This window comes from Cibotium barometz, chromosome 42, assembly GCF_041138505.1.
Source record: "Cibotium barometz isolate CiBa-2024 chromosome 42, ASM4113850v1, whole genome shotgun sequence".
Classification (NCBI taxonomy): Eukaryota; Viridiplantae; Streptophyta; class Polypodiopsida; order Cyatheales; family Cibotiaceae; genus Cibotium; species Cibotium barometz.
The window spans coordinates 30926252-30947416 of record NC_141087.1 but is presented as its reverse complement, the minus strand read 5'-3'; the positions used below and the strand labels follow the sequence as shown (position 1 = coordinate 30947416).

Sequence of the window (21165 nt, the reverse complement as noted above, 5' to 3'; positions counted from 1 at the left end):
AGTACTAAATACTTTAAGGCTCAAGGCCCAACACACAAGGGTGTGTTCCCACAAGGAAAAAACCTCTGTCCAGCCAGAGTTAAAAGTGCCCATGGGTAGAGGTGTTCACACCAAGACTTCCCGGAGGCCAAATGGCTAACAAACCCCCCTCAAGTGAATTGTCACATGCACCCATGCACTGTGGTACACGGTGACAAACTGGCTCATCAATAGTGCAAGAATCATGTAGAAAAGTAGTAGCTTTTAGGATTTGTTTGTCGTATGCCGTGACCCCTTTGTGAGCCCAGTCCAGGACATGTCTGGCACGAGCTACGTAGGTCAATCTCCCAACTTTAGAGTGTCAGGTCAGTCCTCTTAACCCACTGTGGAGAATTCAGCAAGTGTTCATCATCATCATGATGTGTGTGCGCACGCGTCAACTTATTGTACAATGTGTGTGCGAGCACTAGTCGATTTATTTTGTAATGTGCATATGTACACAAGTTAGATTATTATATTAGAAAATTGTGAAAACCTTAGAAGGCTTGAGGACAAAGGGTAATTAAATGGCAAAGTCCAAATATGGATGTGTACTCTATTTTTGGCTCAAAGCCTACTTTTGGAATATATCACAAATACCCACGCGAGAAGAAGCCACTCACGTTGGGGGGGGAGATTGCACCCAACCTTGTGTTGATGGTGATATTTTTATTTCTCTTGCCAGCCCCAAGTGGTGGCTAACCTTGCAAGGGGTAGCCAAGCCCCTTGTCATGACACATAAGACCTGTCGGCAGCCCCTTATGGGCTTGGGGAACCAGTCGGCCAGGCCAGATAGCTTGTCGGCCAGCAGCCCGACCAGCCCTTGCGCCAGACGACTATGCAAATAAGGCATTTAATGCCATCTTCAGCCAGTCGTGAGCATCTATTGTAGGCCGACAGCCTCTTCAGGCAGCCGACCAGCCCCCATAGGCAATATAAAAAGGCAAGAGCAGTTCAGTCCCAAAAACATCAGTCAGAAAATCAAAGATCAACATCAGCACTCAAGCATGTATGCTTAGGCTTGTGCCTGTGCATACTTTCAGCCCTACTTGTGCTCTCAGCCCAAGAAAAAGAAGCTAAGTCTCTTCAAGAGTTTTCAACACACCTTCCCTCAATCTCGGGCCGGTGTATTTCTCTCGAAGATAGCTTCAAAGTCGCCTAACGCTTATTCACAGTTCAGCCCCAAAAACATCAGTCAAAAAATCAGATTTCAAGAGTTTTCAGCACACCTTCCCTCAGTCTCGGGCCAGTGTATTTCTCTCGAAGATAGCTTCAAAGTCGCCTAAAGCTTATGCACAGTTCTGCCCAACGTTTGGTCACTTTGTCCTTGCGTTTGGCGGTCAGTCAGTCAATTTGTCCACTCAGTCTTGTGGACATAGTTCAGCTTGTTTACAGTTCTCCAAAAGAAGAAATAAAGCGAATTAGAAACGCTTCTGCAAAAAGAAGACGAAAACAACCAAAAGCTAAAGGAGCAGATACGGCAACTCCAGATTCAACTTGAAAGAGTGCGGATGGAAAAAAAACTGGCTGAATTACAGGCAACCTTGGCCTAGCAGGAGACACCCAAAGAACAAAGTTCCTCAATGGAACAATGGTGTCGATGGATGACTGATAAGGAAGAGCGAGACCGTGAAGCAAGACTAGCCGAACAGTTGGCAGAGAAAGCCAAACACAAGGCCAAAGAGGAACGATTGCGGGCAGAGCTCGAAGCGAAGGCGTACCACGAGCAACAGGCCCAAGAAGACTTGAGGGACCAATTCCAACAGACACTCCGGACTCTGGTAACTTCTTTCCACCCTGCTCAATCCTCCACAACCCCAACCATAGCCTCAACAAAAGTTATCCGTGCCTCACCGAACTTCACCAAGTACGACGCGAGTGCGACCATTCGGTTGTGACTCACGTTATTAACCAGTTTGTTGCCCACTTTCCTCTTTCAAAAATCACAGAAACCCGAGACAAAGTCCATCTGGCGGCTCCACACCTCACCGGTGATGCAGTCACTTGGTGGCAACATTGGTCCCGTTTGCATACATATCCTTACACTAGCTTACTGGACTATGATTGAGACACCTTTGTGTTGGATTTGAAGACCAGGTTTCTCCCTCTGCAATACATGACAAATCTAGAAGATGAGTTCTACAAACTCAGCCAGAACGGTTCCCCTGTGCTCACTTACTCCAACAAGGTGATCACATCAGCTCAATAGTTGTGGAAGTCCGAGGAGGAGAAGCTCAAGCAATTCATTCGGGGATTGGATCCAGACATTCAGTTCCCCATTTGAAATTTTGAACCTCAAACATATGATAGGGCTTTGACTCTTGCACAAAATCATGAGATGATGCTCAATGGAGGCAAGCCCAAGACCGCTCCAATCACCCCCAAACCTCAGCAACAGACGCAAACCAACGAGCAGAACCAGGCGTCTAACTAGTAGTCAAGTAAGGGGGTTCCCAATAACAACAACAACAAGGATCAAAAAAAGAAGGGCCAGAATAGCTCCAGGAAGGAGCAACAAGATGGACCTAAGAAGACCCCTGAAGAAAAGATCAAGGAGGGCCTTATGGGAGGGCTTTGACTCTTGCACAAAATCATGAGATGATGCTCAATGGAGGCAAGCCCAAGACCGCTCCAGTCACCCCCAAACCTCAGCAGCAAACGCAAACCAACGAGCAGAACCAAGCGTCTAACCAGTAGTTAGGTAAGGGGGTTCCCAATAACAACAACAACAAGGATCAAAAGAAGAAGGGCCATAATAGCTCCGGGAAGGAGCGACAAGATGGACCTAAGAAGACCCTTGAAGAAAAGATCAAGGAGGGCCTTATGGGAGGGCTTTGACTCTTGCACAAAATCATAAGATGATGCTCAATGGAGGCAAGCCCAAGACCGCTCCAGTCACCCCCAAACCTCAACAGCAAACGCAAACCAACGAGCAGAACCAGGCGTCTAACCATAGTAGTCAGGTAAAGGGGTTTTCTCAATAACAACAACAACAAGGATCAAAAGAAGAAGGGCCAGAATAGCTCCAGGAAGGAGCGACAAGATGGACCTAAGAAGACTCCTGAAGAAAAGATCAAGGAGGGCCTTATGGGAGAATTCTTGCAGTCGGATGAGAAGGAACAGTACTTCAAAGAGAATCGTTGTTTTTTCTACCACCACACGGGACATGCCAAGAAGGATTGTACCAAATGGCAGGCGGAAAAGAGCAAACAACCAACCTCTACAGTGGCTATTGCCACAACTGTACCACCCCCGCCCTCAACCACCAATGTTGTTCAGCTTTTGCTCGCTTTGAATGTGGTACCCACAATGGTATTCGATGATAAGCAGGAGGGCGGAGTTGAGGAGTTTCAGAAAGGTCTTATCAGAGCTTATGGCATAGCAAAGGGGCAACAGTTTGTTGTTCTCTTGGACATGGGCAGTTCAAGAGATGCCATCTCTCCACAATTGGCGACCAAGATGAAGTGTGCCCTTGTGCCATATCATTTGGACGTGGATGGGTTCACTCCCAGCCTACGTACTCATATTTCTCAGAAAGCTCAACAGTTTGCCTTCACAATTCAGAAGGCCCAGTTTCAGAGGGACTTCATTGTCTCGCTCCTTCTTGGGTGCGAAATGATCCTTGAGATTCAGTGGTTCTGCCAGTATGCCCCATTCCTGATTGGAGGCAAGAAACTTCACAATCGTCAAAGGTTTGGCTGAGCCTACTATCATTCGCAGAGATAGGAGTATTCAGGGTATCCCACTTATTTCCCACCTTCAAGCTAGTAGAGCTGTCAGAAAGGGAGCTGAGTGTGCGATGATCTATGTCCGCCCACGGCAGATAGCGACATCCACTGCCACTCCATTAGAACCCCAAATGACCGGCCTCCTCCAACAATTTCAAGACATCATGTTTGAAGGAGATAGCACAGGCGGAAGCATAAACTGTAAACATATGAGAGAGTGCAAAGTAGAATGAGAGAGTTGGACAAGATCACCTTTTATAACAGCAGTAAAGCTTTACAATGGCAATAGCTAGCTGAATGTTGAACTATGTGCAAGGGAAGTGGATGAAGGAGTGAATAATGGGGAACTCCTTATATAGTGGAGTAGAGACCTGGCCGACTGGCCCTGGACATATAATTAGGAGAAAATCCAATAAAATCCCAGATAAATAGTAAAGCCCCGAAACACTAAGATGCACAATTCTAACACCCTCTCTGCAGCTCATAGTGTGCAAGAGTCGGAAGAAGATAAGCCCATGAAGATGCAACCATGGACCCTCCAACACCGCGAATACTGGAATCACCTCGAAGAGAGTATACACCAACCTATTTCCTCGAAACAAGATGCTACCGCGAACAACAAGGAACTTTGCTTGGCCACAAATTCCTACACAAGTGTGTAGTGAACTCCAAAATATAGATGATGAGCCGTTGGACACACCGCGCCCAAAATCCCCAACAGTGGACGGAACACATCACGTCCCAAAAGCCTCGAACAATGAACTTGGAACAGATCCTGTTCATAATCTCTGTTGTACCAAAGATAACCATGTCCTGCCAGATGTCAAATGCTTGGAACTTCGAATCACAGTCCCCATGCACCAATAGGTAGAGCTGTAATCAGCCCCCTCTCCCACCCACAAGCCTCTTCTGGCTGGAAGCACATAGGGGGAAACTGCATGTGTACTAGAGAAGTACACCATCTGGGGTCTCCTGAGCCGGAAGCGCCCTGGGAGCCCTAGAAGTGGTACTAGAATATGTATCACTATCCTGTGTCGTGTCTTTGCCTTTTCTCTGAGAAGAAGCCTTGCCCTTGGTCTTGTCCTTCTTCTTGGACAAACAATCCTTGGACAAATGTCCTCTTTTCCCGCAAGAGAAACAACGACTCCGACCTTTCTTCTGAACTGAGGAAAGTGCCTGGTCAGAACTGTTGACTGACACCTTCAATTTACCCTGTGAGATGAGAACGGACTCCTCCTCCAAAAGTAGGGAGCTAAGATCATCAAAATCCAACTGAGTGGATGTGACCTAGCACCGCAAAGATCAAGAAATAACATCATAGTCCAGCCAACTAAGAAGAGGACAAAGCAGCACCCATAGCTAGTAACTGGTCATGGATAACCTTGGCCTTCATGAGAAAAGACTGCATTGAATTGCCTTTAGGAAATAACAAGCTGTAGAGCTGCCCCTGCAAGGTAACTGCCCTCATCGATAAATCTCATGCAAAGAGATCCTCCAATTTTGACCATACCTGATGAGCACTGGTGAGAGTTTGCACTGTCGGTGAGACCTCCTCAGTGATGGTCCGCACAAGCATAGAATGCGCCTTCGATTCCCAATTCTCCCAGTCTTGTAATTCCACAGCAAATTCATCCTCCTGATCTTGAGTCCACCGCCTAGAGTTTTGAGGACGCTCGAGCTTCCTTTCAGTGCCCTGAACAATGTCCCACAAACCTTTGTGGATGAACTAGACCCGCATCTAAAGCTTCCAATGAGCATAGTTGGGTCCTTTCAACTTGTCATCCTTGTTCATACGGAGGGGAGCCATATCCACAGCCACAAAGAACAAATCTCAACTCTCAAACAATTCTCTCAAGTGCTTTCCAACGAAGCGAGGCACCAGGAACAATCAGCCCCCTCTTAAACCTCAGAGAGGAGGAGGCGGGACAGCAGCAAAACAGTCCAAGATCCACTGGGAACCGTCTACCGGAAGGGCAGGAACTCGTGGAGGAAGAAGACAGTGAAGAGCCACTTGTCTGGCAGCACCATGAGCAAGAAACGCACCACCAACAGATGCTGTAGTAGAAAACGCAGCCAAAACAATTCAAAATCTGCCTCTGAAGAGCAAAACACAGCCTGTAGGACTGGCCAACAGCAACCAAAAGAGGGCTGGACCAGAAACGCAGCAAGGTACTGAAAACACAGCTACTGTATGGACTGATCTGCAGCCGGAGAAGTGATGGAAGCAAAACGCACAACAAGGTGGCAGATTTGCAGAGTTGGGAGCAGCCAGGACCTTAGCGTATGATACCATGAAGAAGAAAGCACAGGCGGAAGCATAAACAGTAAACATATGAGAGAGTGCAAAGTAGAATGAGAGAGTTGGACAAGATCACCTTTTATAACAGCAGTAAAGCTTTACAATGGCGATGGCCAGCAACAACTGAATGTTGAAATATGTCTATGTGCAAGGGAAGTGGAGAAAGGAGTGAATAATGGGGAACTCCTTATATAGTGGAGTAGAGACCTGGCCGACTGCCTCTAGGGCTGGCCGACTGGCCCTAGACAAATAATTAGGAGAAAATCCAGTAAAATCCCAGATAAATAGTAAAGCCCCAAAACACTGAGATGCACAATTCTAACAATGTTGAGGGATGATCTTCCACCAAGACCCCCACCCTCTCGTCTTGAAGACCATCGTATCAAATTGATACCTGGAGCTGAGCCACCCAGTAAGTTTCCATATCGTCTTTCCAAGGAGTTGGACGCTGAGTTGGAGACACAACTAGCACAGTTGCTGAGGTCTGGTTTCATCAGGCCTTCTTCCTCTCCATTTGCTGCACCGATTCTGTTTGTGCAGAAGAAAGATAAGACCGCCCGTCTCTGTGTGGATTACCGAGCCTTGATTAAGTCGACAATCAAGAATAAGTTCCCAATGCCAAGGATAGAGTACATCCTTGAAAGGCTCAACGGTGCTCAATACTTCACAAAGATCAACCTCAAAAGTGGCTATCATCAAGTCAAGATTTTCGAGGCCGATATCCCAAAGACTGCCTTTCAAACAGAACGAGGCCATTATGAGTTTGTGGTCATGCCTTTTGGTTTGACCAATGCACCGGTGACATTCAACAAGTCTACAAAATGATGTCACAAGTCTTCGACGTACTCATCAGTATATGTCTGTTCATTTTTTTGGATGACATTCTTATTTTTTTATGCCACTATAGAGCAATACGTGAAGGATGTGCAGAAGGTCTTGCAGCTTTTGCGAGACAACAAACTCTACATTAACCCAAAGACGAGTATATTTGGGGTTCAAGAAGTCCAGTACCTGGGCTATAAGATCGGTTCCGATGGTGTGAACGTGTACAGGGTGTAGCGGACTACCCTGGTAGAGGTAATAAGTGTAAAGCTTTGCGAAAAGCATCAAACTTCTCTCTCGAAAGAGACTTGGTAAACCCATCTACCACATTGGCATGTGTAGGCACGCAAGTCAAGGCTATCTCTCCTGCATGGAGCCTCTCCCTAACATAATGATAATGCACCTCAATGTGCTTTGTCTACGCATGCAAAACCGCATTCTATGCCATTGCCAATGCACTCTAGCTCTCAATGAAAATGGTGGTAGAAGACGGCTGTCTAATACCAAGATCTGTCAATAGACGACGAAGACATACACACTCCACAGTAGCTGTGAATGCTGCTCTATACTCAACCTCACAACTAGAAGTTACCACTATCGGCTGCTTCTTGTTGAGCCATGAAATGCATGAACTTCCAAGAAGGAAACAGTTATCACTGGTTGACACCCTAGTGTCATGACATCCTCATCCTGCCTAATCACTATCAGTGTAGGCGGTCAAGTATAAAGAAGACGCATTGCCATAAAACAATGCAAAGCCCTGAGTGCCTTTAAGATAACGAAATACACGCTTCACTGCTTGCCATTGCCTGGTGCCAAGGCAATGCATAAATCTGCTTAAATGTGACACTGCATACTAAATATCAAGACGGGTAGAGCATAGGTAAATAAGGCATCCCACAGCTTGCTAATAGGTGGCAACGTCAAATGGATCGGAAGAGTCCTCAAGTGATAGTCGTAAGCCTGGTTCCACAGGAGTAGAAACACGTTTGCAATCTGTCATTTGGAACCTTTCTAAGAGCTACTCAATGCATCTTCTCTAAGATAGCATGATGCCCCCCTCAACTGGTATAAACTAAATACCCAAATAGTAATGCAAAGGACCCATGTCTGTAACATCAAATGCATGCTGTAATTCAGCTATGAAAGCTGAAATTTGCCCCTCATCAAAGCTAGTCACTAGCAAATCATCCACATAAAGGTTCGGGATTATGAAATCATCCCCTTGTTTGCAAACGTAGAGGGTAATTTCAGCAGGACTATTTTGAAAAATATAAGAGAGTAAGTACGCATGGATCTTTTGATACCAAGCACAAGGAGCCTGTTTAAAGCCATAAAGTGCTTTACGCAATCTGCATACTTTATGCTCTGCACCTTTCTGAACAAAGCCAAGAGGTTGTGATACATAAACCTCTTCCTGCAAATCACCATTCAGAAAAGCAGTTTTGACATGCACATTCCAACCTTTATGCGTAGCCAATGTAGCAATAGTGCATATGGTAGTCATACGGGAAGTAGGCGCAAATGTCTCCTCATAGTCAATGCCCTCTCATTGGGCATACTCTTTGGCGACTAAACAAGCCTTATAGCGACCAATCGAGCCATCAGGTTTGTGTTTCAATTCATACACCCACTATGCGCCGATAGCACGCTTGTCTTCAGGCAACTCACATAACTCCCATGCAGCATTCTTTTCAATGGAGGCCAACTCTGAACGCATGGCTGTAACCCAATTATCATTTCCCAATGCATCAAAATGAGAAAGTGGCTCCTCATTACATGCAGTAGCAACAAGAGCTATGCCAACAAAATGAGATGCATGTTGAGAGGCAGCGCATGTACGGCCTGGCATAAGTGTAGGCAACTTGCTGTCACGCAAGGTGTCAATGAGCCAACGGGGAACTCTCTTTGAGTCACGAATGGCTGTAGTGCATCACCCATGGCATCCCGATCAAAGTGTGGCAAATCTGGAGCAATATGGGGAATGTTGGGCTGCTGATTTTCAGCAACAACAGGAGGCTAATTTGGAGCCAAAGCACGCTCAACAGGTTCAGCACATGTACCAAATAATGGCAGCAATGTATCAAAGACATCTGGGGCATCAATTGATGGCTGTAGCCTACATGAAAGCATGGGTTGAGATGCATATTTATCAAAGATGGCATCTCTGGACACAATAATCTTTTTGGTGGAAGGTACATACAGCATGTATCCCTTGCTCTCACTGCTATACCCCACAATAATCTTCTTGGTGGAAGGTACATACAGCCTGTATCCCTTGTTCTCACTGCTATACCCCACAAAAATATATTTCAATGCTTTTGCTTCAAGTTTTTGTCTCTGCTATGCTGGTATATACACGTAAGCCAAACATCCAAAAACACGCATATTAGTGACTACAGGGATTCTGCCATTCCAAGCCTCATAAGCTGTCATAGATTTCAATGCTTTAATGGGACAACAGTTCAGCATATAGTTGGCGCACATTGAAAAGATGCAGGGGGGAAGAGAGCTTGAGCTCTTGCAAGCACACACACACACTCACAAAACCCTAATAGAGAACACACAAGGTGAGAGGCTAAAAATCTTCTTCTTCTCTACTCAACACTCAACACACCATATACAAAGATAAGAGTACACACAATATGAAAGGTACTCAACCAATACATACACGGGTTCTCTATAGTGTGAACCCGACTAAATGAGCTGGCGCTATAACTATGCCAGTCTCTAGAGTGGCTGTCACACAGCCTGTCATCCCACTGGCCGCATATCACCCAAGATCTCACCAACCATGCCAGTGGTGTAAGTGCGGGGCCTATCCCCCAGGCGGGTCATCAGTGTCCACCGCCTCACTAGAGCTCGATATCTCAACACTCCCCCTCGAGCTCAACTCCATCTCATGTACACCAAGCGAAGCCCTGAATCTGCGGAGCTTCTCTGTACCCAATGCTTTGGTGAAGATGTCAGCTACCTGATCCTCTGTGCTGACATAAACAAGGTCAAGGTCTCCTGCCAAGACCTTCTCTCTGACGAAGTGGTAGTGGACCTCTATGTGCTTCGTACAAGCATGAAAGACTGGGTTCCTGGCCAACTGTATACTACTAATGTTGTCACAGAAAATGACAACTTGTCTATCCACTGATAGACCCAAATCTGCAAGTAGCTTTCTCAACCAAGCTACCTCACATGCTGCCATAGCAGCTCCTCTGTACTCGGCCTCTGTACTCGATAGAGCAACCGTAGGTTGCTTCTTGCTGCTCCAAGTCACAGCAGCACCCCCCAAAGAAAACATGAATCCACTGGTAGATCTTCTGTCTGAGATACTACCAGCCCAATCAGCATCTGTGTACCCATGTACACATATCTCTGTCCCAGTCTCATAGAATAGTCCACAATGCAAAGTAGACCTCACATACCTCAGTATGCGTCTCACTGCATCCAAATGCGGTTTCCGTGGAACCTGCATAAACTGACTCACCAACCCAACAGCATAGCTCAAATCTGGTCTGGTGATCGTCATGTAGATCAAACTTCCTACTATGCGTCTATACATAGTAGGATCCTCCAAGATCTCTCCTGAATCTGCACTCAACTTGCCATTCTGATCCAATGGCACAGAAATAGGCTTACAGCCTGTCATACCATACTTGGACAACATGTCCAAGTCATACTATCTCTGCAGTAATCCAATACCATGTGGTGACCTAATCACCTCAATGCCCAAGAAATATCTGAGCTCCCCCAGATCCTTCATCTCAAACTTCTGTCTTAGCAGAATCTTTACATCAAAGATCTCTGCATCATGGTCCCCCGTAATGATCAAGTCATCTACATAGATGACAACAACCACAACTCCTCTATCACCATGTCTCACATACAATGAGAAATCTGCATTGGCTACATGAAAGCCAATAGTGACAAGATATTCAGAAATCTTGTCAGACCATGCTCTTGGTGCTTGCTTTAAGCCATACAAGGCTTTCTTCAACCTGCAAACATGCTCGGGGTGACCCACATCCTCATATCCTGGTGGCTGCAACATATACACCTCTTCTTGCAAATCCCCATGCAAGAATGCATTCTTTACATCCATCTGATGTAAAGACCATTGCTTTGACGCAGCCACTGCTATCACAACTCTCACCGTTGCCATCTTGGCAACTGGGCTGAAAGTTTCCTCATAATCAATCCCATATGTCTGCGCATATCCTTTGGCTACCAATCTAGCCTTGTACCTGTTTATGCTTCCATCACTGTTATGTTTAACTTTGTACACCCACTTGCATCCAATGGCTTTCTTGCCTTCAGGCAATTGCACTAAATCCCAAGTTTCATTTCCATATAGTGCATCCATCTCCTCATCCATGGCTTTCTCCCAACACACATTTCCAACAGCCTCATCAATGCATGTGGGCTCAACAACCTGCACAACCTTTGCCATATATGCATAGTGATGTGCCACATAACCATCATATGTAAATCTCTGCACAGGGTTTTTCACTCTCCCTGATCTTCGCAGCTTTTCATTCATGGCTTCCATAGCCTTCTTTACACCAGGTGTTCTCATAGCTGGGATCCCAAGCTCCTCATCAAGGCTCATATCTGAGCCACTAGACTCTCCATCAACATGAGAATGCCCTGCAGAAATGTCAGGCATACCAAGGGGCTCAACCACTTTCTCTTTTCCTTTTCGTGATGTAGTAATCACATTTGCAGGGCTGGTATTATGACGCAGCCTGCCACTCCATGGTCTATCAACAGACCCACTAGATGAGGACTCTCCTGGTCCACTCAAAGACTGTGATTGTTGACCTGCATTCTGTGCAACCACACTTCCACTCACATCAGCCCCAACAGCTTCTTTTTCAACAGCATACCAGCTGCTCATCTCATCAAAGACAACATCCCTGCTTACCCTCAACTCACGTGTAGTAGGGTTATAACACCTGTATCCCTTTTGCTCAAGGGAGTATCCAATAAACACACATTTTTCAGCTTTTGGATCCAGCTTAGTTCGCAGCTCATCTGGCACATGCACATATGCAATGCATCCAAAGACTTTCAGATGAGACAAATCTGGTTTTCTGCCAGTAAACCTCTCCTCTGGAGTTACATCATGTATGGCTGCAGTTGGAGTCCTGTTCATGATGTATACTGCTGTAGAAACAGCCTCAGCCCAATAGCAATGCGGCATATTCTTCTCTTCCATCAATGCTCGCGCAATCTCAGCAATGTGCCTGTTTTTCCGCTCAGCAACTCCATTTTGCTGCGGAGTGTATCTGCATGTAAACTGTCTCCGAATATCATTCTTCTTCAAGAATTCAGAGAACTCATTGGAGAAGTTCTCTCCCCCTCCATCTGACCTTAGGCACTTTACATATTTCCCTGTTTGCTTTTCAACCAAAACTCTGAAATTCTGAAAGTGAGTGAATACCTCACTCTTCTCCTTCATGAAATATACCCACACTTTCCTTGTGTGGTCATCAATGAAAGTGACATAGTACCTGCAGCCTCCCATAGAAACGGTCTTCGTAGGACCCCATACATCTGAATGCACAACATCTAGTGCATTTCTGCTCACATATCTGTTACGTGGAAACACATGCTTTGTTTGCTTCCCAAATTGGCATGCTTCACATATTTTCTGCATACCTTCCACTTTAAATTTTGGCAGCCCTGTCACAATTCCTTTTGTCTGCATAGACTTCAATCTCTGCACATTTACATGTCCAATTCTTTTATGCCATATGTCTGTGTCTGCAACAACTCCTGAACCATTTGCAAACATCGCAGCACTCATTTCAGGCATGTCTACATTCAACGTAAACATTCTGCCCACTCTGTTGCCTTTTGCAACCAACCTGCACTTGTCTTTGAAATCTTCAACATAACACCCATCAGGGTTAAACCGAACCTGCAACCCCTGCTCAATCATCTGGCCAACTGAAACCAGATTCTTTGTTATGTTCGGTACATGAAGTACATCTGCAAGGTACTTCACTTTGCCATCCTGCATAGATAATGGCACATCTCCAACGTGGGCAATTGGATGAGCAGTGTCATCCCCTGTTTCCACAAAACCTGGTCTTTCCGGGTTCTTCATCTCCTTGAACCACTCCCCATGACTCGTCATGTGGTTCGAAGCGCCTGAATCCACATACCATACATTATCTTTTTGTGCTACATCAACATTTTCAGACATGGCATTTACAACATGCTGCATAACAAACAACCTTTCATTGTCCTCATTATTTCTGCTTGAGGATGCATAGTTGTTTTGCTGCACTTTCCCATTTTGCATGTCAGCCTGCTTCTTATAACATTCTGACTGCACATGTCCTGGCTTACCACAATAGTAGCATTCACGTGCATCATTATATTGCCTTTGCCAATTTCCACGGCCTCTTTGACTCCCCCTGCCTCTGAATTTGCCTCTTCCACCTGCGTGTTGTTGTTGTTGTTGATTCTGGGACTGTTGTTGTTGTTGCTGCTGCTGGCCATAATTCTGATTACCTGTTCGGCCACCTCCTTGACCGCGTCCACGGCCTCCTCTACCTCGTCCTCTTCCTGAACTCATGTAGAAGGCCTGTTGCTCTGAACTGTTTTTGCTTTGTGAAGTCTGTTGGTCTTCACCCAAGCTCTTCTCTTCGATAATCAGCATTGACACCAAATCTGTAAAGTTGGGAATGTTTTCCCGAGTCTGAATAGACGTCTTGAACGCCTTGTATTGTGGCCCGAGACCACGTAGACAGACTTCCACCTTGTCATCATCATCTACTGACACACCAATAGATGCAAGGGATTCCACAATACCCTTTATCTTCAGCGCATAGTCATTCACAGACATGCTCTTTTTCTCCACAGTATGAAGTTCATTCTTCAACTGTATCTTACGTGCCTTGGTATTTGTTTCATAGAGCTTTACCAAGGTGTCCCACGCCTCCTTGGGGGACTTGGCATCCTGAATGTGCCCAATCATGGTGTCCTGTATACTAATGGAAAGCCAATACATAACCTTCCTGGCTCCTTGGTTCCAGTCTTTAAACTCTTTCACATCTGCAGCAGTCGGATTTATATCCGGTATCTCCGGTGCCTCTTCATGCTCACCTTCTATGTAGTCCCAATACCCTTTTCCCATCAGGAAATTCGTCAACCTGAACCTCCAAGCATGGAAGTTATTCTTATCCAGCTTCTCAGCCACAATCTGTGTTATGCCATCATTAGACATCTTGCCAAACACACAATTTTACCAGAAACTGCACTCTGGTTTTTCTGCACAACCTGCAGTATTTTCTGCACAGCGGTACTGTAGTACTCAAATGTCACAACCAGTGACTTCAATGTGCATACATACACCCAATGGCAACTGTAGACCTCTTTGCAGCACCCACAGTGTCTGCACAGTCAATTTGTCTTCCTGCAGTACTTGAAACAGAGTTTTGCAGAGAATCGATGACTTACCCGCAGTGCTCGAAATCGCCTGCTTTCTGAAAAACGGAGGTCCAGACGCGCCCGAAACGCGTTTTTGGCCCGAAAAATTCAGTCCGAAGGACTCTATAGTTGCCCTATAGCTTTACTCCCGCGAAGAAAGCTCCTCAATCAGAGATCGTTTGCCGGTGCCTCCCGTAGAGCTCCCGACAAGGGTGTAGTCACCAACACAATAGGGAAGAGTAGTTGAAGCTCTTACCCTCGTACCGCTTCCTGTGGTTCTCTTGCTTGCAGCTCAGCCCTTAGCACGAACCAGGCTCTGATACCATGAAAAGATGCAGGGGGGAAGAGAGCTTGAGCTCTTGCAAGCACACACACACACTCACAAAACCCTAATAGAGAACACACAAGGTGAGAGGCTGAAAATCTTCTTCTTCTCTACTCAACACTCAACACACCATATACAAAGATAAGAGTACACACAATATGAAAGGTACTCAACCAATACATACACGGGTTCTCTATAGTGTGAACCCGACTAAATGAGCTGGCGCTATAACTATGCCAGTCTCTAGAGTGGCTGTCACACAGCCTGTCATCCCACTGGCCGCATATCACCCAAGATCTCACCAACCATGCCAGTGGTGTAAGTGCGGGGCCTATCCCCCAGGCGGGTCATCAGTGTCCACCGCCTCACTAGAGCTCGATATCTCAACAACATGACCGCTTCAAGACAAAATTTGGATGGCAAATCCTTGCTTTTAAACATACATCTCGCCATTTCCATAAGTGTACGATTACAACGCTCACACGTACACCATTTTGTTGTGGTGTACAAGTAGTACACTGATGAGAAATACCACGTGACTGCATAAAAGCTGTAAACTCATGTGACAAATATGTCATGAGCTACAAGCATTTTTAGCCATAGAGAGAAACTGATGGAAAGCTGAAAATGCATCTGATTTAGCTTTCAAACCATACATCCAACAAAAACGAGTGTAATCATCAATGAAAGTCATAAAGTACAAATGTCCAACAAAAGATGGTGCTCTCATAGGGCCACATAGATCACTATGTACGAGTTGCAATGGCCGACCCCAAGGCATGGTATGATAAGATTGATGCATTCTTTCTTTCCCTTGGATTCCATAGATGCTTTGCAGACAGCAATCTCTATGTCTTTGCTCTCGATGCTTTGCTTTGTTTGATTGTCTTATATGTTGATGATTTATTGATCATTGGCTCACATCTTGCCAAGATTGCACAGCTTCCGTCAGATTTAGCTCACCTTTGAGATGACTAATTTAGCCTTTAGGACTTCTCTACTACTTTCTTGGGATGGAGGTCTATCAGTCTTCTGATGGAGCGTTTCTTAGCCAGTGCAGATATTTGCACCAGCTCCTGGAGACATTTGGGATGATCGAGTGCTGTCCAATTTCTTGTCCGATGGATCCTAACTCCAAGCTCTCCTATGATGATCCCTCTCCCCTCTTGGAGGACAGTAAACAGTACCGAAGGCTTGTTGGTTCTCTTATTTATTTGACTTACACCAGGCCCAACATTTCTTACAGTGTCAGTGTTCTCACTCAGTTTTCTGCCGCTCCTCGACATTCTCATTGGTAGGCTGTTCTGAGGGTTCTCCGATACTTATCTGGTACCTTGGACTATGGTCTCTCTTTCAGAAGAGGCACTGAGCTTGTTGGATACTCTGATGCTAATTAGGAAGGTGATCAAGATACTCGACGATCCACTTATGGTTATTTCTTCACTCTTGATTCTTGTCTTATTTCCTGGAGATCCAAGAAGCAAAATACAGTTTCATTATCTTCTACCAAGACTGTGTACCATGCTTATCTGAATACCTGTTGTTGTGAGCTTCTTATGGTTGTTCGAAATGTTGAGCAATCTTGATGTACTCTCGGATTCTCCAATCGATTTCTTACAACAGCCAGAGTGCCTTGGCATTGCCTCGAACTTCATCTTTCCATGGAGTATTGTCCTTCTCAGGACAACCTTGTTGATCTCTTCACCAAACCTCTTCCTCGAGATACTATTGATTAGCTCCTTCCTCGTGTGGAAGTCAAACCGCCGTGCTAGAACTAAGAGGAGGTGTTGGACATATCATCTCTAATATTTAATCTCCATTTTATCCCATTTTATTTTTGCTTTTATCCAGATGTCTATATGATGTAATTAGGGATTTTACCCATATTTTTAGGCTATTTTAGGCATTTTTGTCAATAGCGGACATTTGTCTTCCAGTCCTATATGTATATAAGCATGGACATTCTTCATTCCTAATTGAAACAATACTTTTCAATTTCTGGCTCAAGTGTCGGGACTCTCTTGGTAGCTGTCTACTCTCTCGTGTGATCTCTATTTGCTTCCGCTTCATATTCACATATCCTCACAAAGTCTTCTATCTAGACGAGAAAGTGATTTGCTTGCCAGTTATGAAAACATCTGTTGTAGAAAATCTACTACAGTTTTTGCTACTTCAAGCAGCTTGTTTGTCACGCTAAGCAACTTCTAAGTATTTGCAATCAGAGCTCAAAGGCCTTCTTCCTTTGCAAGCTGAGGCAAGTCTTCAATGCTTCTCAAAAAAATGTTGTGTGAATCTAGCTCACAAAACAAATTGTTGGCCTAAGGTCTATGGTCGGGGAAGATTGGGCAATTGAGTCCTCTGTTTGACATGCCAAATCATTGGAACTAATTGTGGCGGAACAACATGAACCTTCCAGTCACCCACACATTAGTTATTGGCCAATGAAAGAGATACATGCAATGCGTCCATTGCCTACAAAGATGCCATCGTGAACATGCATCTGTCTGCACCACCATGCATCTTGAATTTTATGTTCTATACCTTTGAGTGTGTGTAGCAAACACTACATCAGAAAACTCACACACATTGAAGAATGTGGTGAGTGTTGCTAGCATGAAGGCTTTCTACACAAGTGAGTATTGTAGGACAAATCAAATCCTTTGTACTATGTCCATCAAAAAGTACCAATACTGTGACCTATATTTGTCCTAGAGTTTTGTGACCCATACTTGTCCTAGAGTTTTCTTTCCAAGGAATTCTCCTTCCATCAGGAACTCCCTCCTAACACACCAGACAACAATGGAGCTAGCTGCCTTCATTGTGCCAATGTCATCCACGTCTATACACTCATTGTTTGCTTGGTAAGTGGGGCAATCTCACTTAGAATGTCCCACTTCATGAGAATTGAAGCAATTGTTTTCCTTGAAGTGGGAAAAATGTGCTTAGGGCGGATGGGGTATAAAGTTGCCAAGCACATAAAAAATGGATCAAATTCAAGCCAGTTGAGGTCATTGCCTACGTTGTGAAGCTTTTTTTTATTCATGATGACCTAGGCAAGAAAATCTCACTTATGTTGTAGGCTAAAAATAGTTGATTGAATGTCTTAAAATGATACATCTTGCGAGGTAATTGATGAGAAAGAGTATGTTATATCTTTCACTTCAATGGCATTTGATTTGCTTAACTTAACCAAGGCAATTTGCTTCAAAAAGTTCTAAGGCCAATTTTGTGATTTCCATGATAATGCTAGATATTATGGTTACCATTACAGTAAGAGGGTATGAAAATGGTTAAGGAACATAGTCTATTGCTAGTCTCCACGCTGCTGCGCCCAGGCCCCACATCTGCCCACGTTGGAGACTCCCCATGTGCCCACGCTGGAGACCCCAGCGCCCCACATCCGCCTCTTGCTATCGATTGCCGCCCCCTGTGCCCTCTATGCAGTGAGCACTTGCCACTCCTGCCCCCTCTTCTCCCCCTACTTGCCATGAGTTCTAACCATATCATAGTCACCTCTATGATGATTGAAATTTTATGATGATGCTTTGAAGTTTGATATTTGAATTGTGATTTATCATTGGTCACTCGTGAAGTCTCTTAAAAGTTGAAGTTTTAATTTGTATGTGTAAAATACTAGAATGTACTACTATGTATATATAGATTAAAATTTCATATATATATATATATATATAGATTTCCAAAACCTGCGGTTTTGTAGGTGACAGACGAAACCTTTCGAAAAAAAACCTTCAAAACTCAGAAACGTTTCTAGTGACTATGTTAAGGAAGCAGTCATCATCATCACCATCATCATCATCATCACTAGAAGTAGTATGAAAGGGCACCATAATGGAGGCATTGTCACCGGTTACGATCCTTCATTCCTTGGCGTTGAACCGTGGATTTCGATGACATACAACGGCAGCGGGTAAGGAGCTCCTCATCATCATCATCATCCTCATCATCATCATCATCCTCATCATCATCATCATCATCACTAGCAGTAGAATGAACTAATGAATCATCATCGCTTGAAGTAGCATGGCAATGATGAAGTCATCATCAACACCATCATCATCATAATCCCCATCAGCATCATAATCATTAAGTATCACATAATCAGAAGTAGAATGAATTGTAAGAAGCTTTCCACACACCTGTTCAAGGATCGTACCACGGATTCCACGTGGTCTTTATCCACGCCAGCAAGGAGGCCATTGTGCTCGCCTCGTGGAATTGACGCTGCAAAGCACAGGCCGGCAGGTAACCAAATTTTGTTAGAACGTTGAGAAGAGGGTGCGTATGTATAATGGTCTCCCTTTGTTTTGATGCGAGGGAGAGATAGATCCTGCTACTGTCTACAAATGACTACGGCGATTATAACAGTCGAGCGAGCAGCTCGTGTACATAGACAAGGGGACGAGAGAGAGAGAGAGAGAGAGAGAGAGAGAAAGAAATAGAGAGACTGTTATTTTGAATATATTCTCTCTCAAAAGCTTTCTGTTCTTTTCTTTTCTTTTCTTTTTATAGGATTTTTTTTAAAAAAAACAAGAAATTTGTATTAAAAAGGAGAAGAAAAGTACAACTCTATGGCGGAGCCTAGAGTGGGGCTTATACTGCTTTCCAAAAAGGAGAGAGCAAAATGCCTTCTGAACCAAAAAAATCCATAGAAGAATAAGTGCTACAGACAAGACCCTTGCATCTAAACAAGTGAGCAGAGGTGAGATTCATTCCACTTCTCTAATGGTTAGAGCAAGGATCCCTTGCATCATATGAAATCTGGTTGATGAGTAGATCCTTTCAATCCTTGATTGCCAGGTTTGCCACCTGTGGTCTTGCATAAACTCCAGCATGGTCCTGCCCTTCTCCAAAGTGTCTTCAATTCTTCTTGTGCCATGCAAAGCAAATTTCTTCATCTCAACCATAAATTCAGATTTATGAGACTGGTACTCTTTCCTGCAAACACAGCTTCATTTCTTTCCTTCCAAATACAATTCAGCATAGCACCTCTAATATTATGCCAAAGCAAAGGATCAAGATAGAGGCACTCTCCCAACAAAATTTCCTTTTCATTGAATTTATTAGGGTGAATCAAATAAAAACATTCATGCAAAATTTTAAGATATTTCTGATTGTGGGGACAGCCAAAGAATAGATGTTGGATAGATTCGTGGTTGGAATTGCATCTTAGACACATTCCATTTCCCTTCCCTATTTGCAGAGCTCTCAACCCAGTCCAAACAGCCTAATGGGCAATCAACCAAAGGAGGCAAGATTTCTTCATGCTTCCTGAAAGAGCCCAAATTACCTTAAATCTGTAGGTCCACTAGTTAATGCTCCAGTTAGTCTTCCATTTTTCATTAAGTTTAGAAATAAGAAAAGCATTGTTACTATGGAGAAGGGGGAGAAGGAAAAAAGAGTTACCTGAAGTCCACCTGTAGCATTGGGAGATGAGAAACTTACCTTGAAAAGAAGGAGTGAGCCCTGCCTATCTTACCAATTCAATTCTGTCCTGTAAACAGATTCCTCAGGTGGTTGAAAGATTATTAGCTAACTCTAAAGTCCAGCTCTGCGTGGGCAAAACATTCTTCCAAGTGTGAATACCTGCCTTAAAAAGTTTATGAGCTTTAGTCCAGAGGTTTTTTTCTATAACAGGGAATTGAAGACCAAACCAAATGGATTCAAAGCAAATACAGCTGGCTGAATATCTGAGATTGGGTTTAATAGAGATATGGTTCCTATATTCATCCCATGCTGTCCACATGGAACAGTCCACATGGAACAGATAAGGGAAGAGCCTTTAGGGTGGAATTTTTGTCTGGAAAGAAAGATCTCTAAGGCATTAAAACCAGTCCACGCTTTCAAACCATGAATGTGAAACTTATGATAGTTCCTTTTTATGAGTATTGCTGCCGAGTAATCTTCTGAATCCATACTCTTGCAGATCCACTTAGAGGCCAATTTAATAGCCAACTTATCAATATCCAGAAGGCCCAGCCCCCTTGAGTTTTAGGCAGCAGAGCGATTTTAAGAGAAACCTTAGATATTTTTTTATTGGTTCCATCCCCTCCTCACAAAAAATTTGAGGTTAGAGAGTGGAGTAACTGCAAGTGACTTTTAGGAGGTTTCCAACAGCAAATAAAATACACAATGGAAGGGAGCAAGTAGTGATTAAGAACAAACAACCTTGAAGACAAAGAGGTCTGGTAATCTTTCCACATACTTAACTTACCTTTAAATCTGTCTATAACCCATCTCCACCTGTCTTTGAGAGACACACCGAAGCCCATAGGAATACCAAGCAGTCTGAATATCTCACCCTTATTAATAGCCTTACATCTAGCTTGAAGGATTAAAGGGGGAGTATGCCCTTTAGAAGACCAGAATCCAGTTTTAGAATGGTTTATAAAACGGATCCACTAGCCAGACAAAATTTTTCTAGGCAAATCCAGAAGGTTTGGATAGAGTGAGGGTCATTACATATGAAGGAATTGGTGTCATTTGCAAATTGTTGAAGACACAGATCCTTGCTGCAACTA

At 44.2% G+C, this 21165-nt stretch overlaps 1 long non-coding RNA gene across 1 annotated transcript in view; it reads right to left on the bottom strand.

The window, feature by feature from the left end:
* LOC147614357 (uncharacterized) overlaps nucleotides 1-19099 on the bottom strand; it is a 52624-nt gene extending 33525 nt beyond the window's left edge. Inside the window, exons 1-2 of the long non-coding RNA XR_015263107.1 lie at nucleotides 18784-19099; nucleotides 18472-18623 (exon numbers count right to left, since the gene is read on the bottom strand). This is a non-coding gene — a long non-coding RNA (uncharacterized LOC147614357). The remainder of the gene's footprint in view (nucleotides 1-18471; nucleotides 18624-18783) is intronic.
* Nucleotides 19100-21165: the final 2066 nt, after the last annotated feature.